This window comes from Eumetopias jubatus, unplaced genomic scaffold (genome assembly GCF_037043125.1).
Source record: "Eumetopias jubatus isolate StellerSeaLion01/CBP00866 unplaced genomic scaffold, mEumJub1_p1.0 scaffold_8, whole genome shotgun sequence".
NCBI classification, from domain to species: Eukaryota; Metazoa; Chordata; class Mammalia; order Carnivora; family Otariidae; genus Eumetopias; species Eumetopias jubatus.
In genome coordinates, this window is record NW_028274814.1 from 75,543,603 (window position 1) to 75,548,028 (window position 4,426).

At 41.7% G+C, this 4,426-nt stretch overlaps 1 pseudogene; it reads right to left on the reverse strand.

Moving 5' to 3' along the window:
- Positions 1-2,532: 2,532 nt before the first annotated feature.
- On the reverse strand, positions 2,533-3,162 carry LOC114224071 (large ribosomal subunit protein uL13 pseudogene; annotated as a pseudogene).
- Between the last annotated feature and the right edge of the window lie 1,264 nt (positions 3,163-4,426).

Here is a 4,426-nt window from a genome sequence, read left to right on the forward strand (position 1 = left end):
ATTATTTTAAAGCACTCAAGGTAATCCTATACTTCTTGCCACAGTGAGTGGTTTAGGAAACCCAGACTTTGACCAGTTTGTGTCTGTGAACTTTGAATTGCTCTTGACTCTGAGAAAGATTTTTCCTTATTCTTTAAATAAAGCTGCTAAAGCCTGCTCTCTTTCCATTTGGATGGTGAGGGTTGAGAATATAAACCCTGGAATTACTGCAGCTACTGTCATTGTGAACAAAGCTGGCTTCAGAATAATGCTGATTCTCTCTAAGGCAGAGCAGAGAAGGAGCAAAACCGAGTCCTTGACATTATTAAGCCACTGAATCAAATCAATCCTGATACCTGCTCAGTTATGTGAGCCAATAAATCCCCTTTCTTATTTAAGCAACATTTAGTTTTTAAAAAACTTAAAAAAGGTCTTAACAGTTAGAAGGTACACAGGGAAGGGAATCTATCACAGATTGAATTCTCCAGGAAATATACTTTGACACAGAGATTCAGGTGCAGAAATTTCACTGGGGATTGCTCTTGGGATCCACCTCTGGAATGAGTAAAGGAAGTAAGATTGGACAGAGGAAGAAGTGAAACTGTGATGCAGTCCAGCAAAGGCATCCACCTTTCCTACAGAGAGTTCTGAAGACTTTATGCTACCTCAATGACCAATCATTTTGGCCAAACCCAGAAAAGTAAGGAGGCCCTCTTGAGCCAAAGGTAAGTTCTGGAGTAGGATTCAGTTGAAAGCTATCAGCCTCTAATACTTCTAGCAGCTGGTGGAATGACTGGTTCTGGATGGGGAGATCTCTGCAGTGTACCACATTATCTATGACCATTCACCCCTTTGCATATAATAAGTTCTAGAAGCAGCTCTTCCAAAGTTCTGTTGGGTCTTCCTGGAGAAATTTACAAGAAAAGTGTTCATGAGATTAACTACAGCCCTTGAAGCTGCTTTGGGGGCCATAATTGAAGCTGATCATCTCCTTCCTCTGCTACCCATTCTAGATTCCCCTCACCCTCTGCCTGTCAAGGTAGTTTATTTAGTGCAGTGACCTAGACCCTCTTCTCTGAGGGGACTTAGCCCTTCATCACTAGGTCCTTCTCAAGTTGTGGCTGTTGCACTTGTCCATGTACCATCTAAATTGGTCAGGTGCAAACCAAGACACCCAAATGGATTACTTGAGTATCAAACATATTCTTTCCTGTCTGTATTGTATAACAGCTGTCCTACTGAAGATTAGGGTCAGTTATACTTTCCTGCTGGTTTCTTGGAACGAAGACCCTGAAGTGACCTGGCACTTTAGCTGGCAGTAGCTGGGGTTTAATGGGACTCTTCCTGAGGTAGCCAAAACCTCTAACCTCTGGGGAAAAAAGGTTAAAAATTCCCTGAGTGGATCCCTGATAATTGGTATACAGAAATACTCCTACATCCACCCTTCAGCTACTGGACCCCATGTATTCTCCCTACTTCCACCCTTCAGCTACTGGACCCCCATGTATTATCCCTGATAATCGGTATACAGAAATACTCCTACTTCCACCCTTCAGCTACTGGACCCCCATGTATTCTCCCCTATTGGGGACCCTGTACCATGTAATGAGTTTACCTTGAGTCCTGGAAGGTGATGTCCCTCCTCACAAGGTATCCTTTGCAAGCTAGCACCTCAAATGAATCTTCAAGTCTAGCAGTTTGTCTAGGTGGTGTAGTTTATGAAAAGATCAATGGATCCCATGGTCAGGTGCTCACTGCTGTATTAAATACTTGGTCATTGGACCAAACACTTTAAATCCTCAATGATACTGGTTAAGAACCTTCAGGCAGGAAGTCTAACTTGGAATATGTTGATATTCCAGTCAAGGTAGACTGGTACTACTTCCAGGGTGGAATGAATCCAATGTAGACAACTTGCCACCAAGTAACTGGTAGGTCTTCTAAAAGAGTGGTGCCATATTGTGGGCCAAGCATTGGTCTCTGTTGCCGGCAAGTTGGAAATTTATAGTGGTAGTAGATAGGTAAGCCTTGTAAGTGGGCGTCCATGCTATTGGGCCTATGTATAATCTCCATTCCTGCCCCGATTCTTATCACGTCCTTGTTGGCGCAACACTGGTGTAGCCAAGGGCAGAGACTGGGTGATGTTATCTGGGTGACAAGTTACTGTTTCTTGTAGTTGTCTAGTGCCTCTTCTGTGATGGATGCTCTCTGTTGGGCATTAACATGTGAAACAAAAATCAAATTTCATATCCAGTTTTATAGATTCAACCACATGCCTCTTTCCCAGACCTCTTTATCTCCTGTCTTTCTCCCTCCAGACTCTGACCAAGCAAACAAGCTTTTTGCCAGTGCCCATAACTTTTCACTCAGAGTGTACTACCAGATGCAAAGTCAAATTTCTGCTCACTTAGAGGTATTCCCCTTACTTTCAGGGCCGCTCTTAAGTGGCTGCCTGTGGCACTTAGACAGTGGAACTGCCACATTTAGGTCCCCCACATCCTAGGGTACCAATGGAAGATGGGAAGGTAAGACCAAACATGAGAAATAAAGTCTTTATTGGACCCAAACAAGGAGTCCATGGGTCTTGAGGACCTCTTTGTATTTATCAGTTGTCTTCTCTACATTTTTCTTGGCCTGTTTTTGCTACCTCATAAGCTACTACTTCTTCCTATAATGGAACTTGGCCTTCTCCTTTCACTTTTCCTCTCGGGTGGCCATCATGGCCTGTACTTCCAGGAAACCTTGCCAGCCAGGTGCCCCAGGTATGCATACGTCTGAGTGGGCTTCAGCTGCACAACCTTGAGGGCAGTAAAAACCACCATTCACTTTTTCTTCTTATGAGGTGTGGGTGACAGGAGCAGGAGTGGGATCCCATCAAATACCATGAGGCAGTCCAAGGTGGCTGGTCTTACTTGGTCTTGAGCAGCAAAATGCCTTGTACCATTCTGCCAAAAGATGTAGCTAGGGGCCCAGAAGTAACAGGGGACTGGAAGTGGTAGAGCCCACAGGATGAGTTGGTGTTCATGCATTTGTGGAAGAAGACCAGGTACCGCAACTTGTTTCAGTAGAAATTGCCAGAAATGTGGATGCCCTCACAGTGCATGACCACCAACTTCCTGCCTGGCAGTACTACTTAGCCATGATGCTCACCTGACAACACAGGAGATGGCCTTGGCTATCCATATACTGTGACTAGCCCCAACACCATCTGTGGTATCTACATGGAAAAGGTCAGGAACCATTCAACAAAAGATATTTAAGACTCCGCAGTAGATGACATGACCTCACTCCAGAATCTAAGGGATCTGTGTTGTGATTGTCCCACTGGGACTTGCCATAAACTTTTAAATTTATATAGAGGCAAGAAAGTTCAAATATACAAGGAGAAAGCAAAAATCTTTATGAATCTCATCATTAGAGACAGTTCTTGTCATCAACATCCTAGTGAGCATCTCTTTAGACCTTTTCCCATGTAAAACTATGTATGTGATTGCTGTTTAACAACCTGCTTTTTTGTTCAATAATACATCAGTGAATCTAGATATGCATCATTCCTTTGTTTGGCTATATCATAATTTAACCAGCTTGCTGTAGATAATGAATTCTTAAGTAGATGGTACTGCCCTCTAGAGTATATTTTGTGTCTAGACTATTTACGTTTTGAAATACGTATTATTTTGTTACAAATTGTTTTCCTTTTATTTCTCTTTAATATTACAATTAGGTATATTTTGTTTTAGGCATCTATGACTTCCATTTCAGGACTGTAAAGGAAGTGTTAACAAAATATTTATTATAAAAAAGGGACTGAATTGGCTAGGATTGAGAAAAATTGCTTATAGATGGACATAGAGAATTTCCAATTTTCAATATTACAAAGCATGATTTAATGAACATCTATATGCATTCATCCTTTGGAGTAGGTTTGCTACATTAAAGGGTATGGATGTTTAAAATTTTGACACATTGCACCAATTTACCCATACACCGACAGGGCACGAGAGTGCCAGTTCCCTCATACACTACTCACCAACAGGAATGTAATCCTGATGTCTAACCTATTGCTCTTCACATAAAGGCTAGATAAAATTTTCTTAAAATTCATTTTATGGTCTAGGATAAATCTAGAGTCTTCCTCATGATTCTGAAAGTTCCAGGAATTTACTTTATTCCTTGTCACGTCTGGTTTTAATTTCTAACTTAACTAATTTCTCTTTCTCTTCTGTGCTTTGTTTTGTTTTGTTTTTAGTAATAGCTATTTTGAGATACACTAACTACACCATACACTTCGCCCATTTAAAGTGCACAGTAGAATGGTTCTTGGTATATTCAGAGTTGTGCAAATATCCTTGCAATCAATGTTTTTTTCTTTTGAAGATTTTATTTTAGAGAGAGAGCATGTGCTCAGGGGAGAGAGGTGGGGGAATGTGGGGCGGGGCAGGGGGGA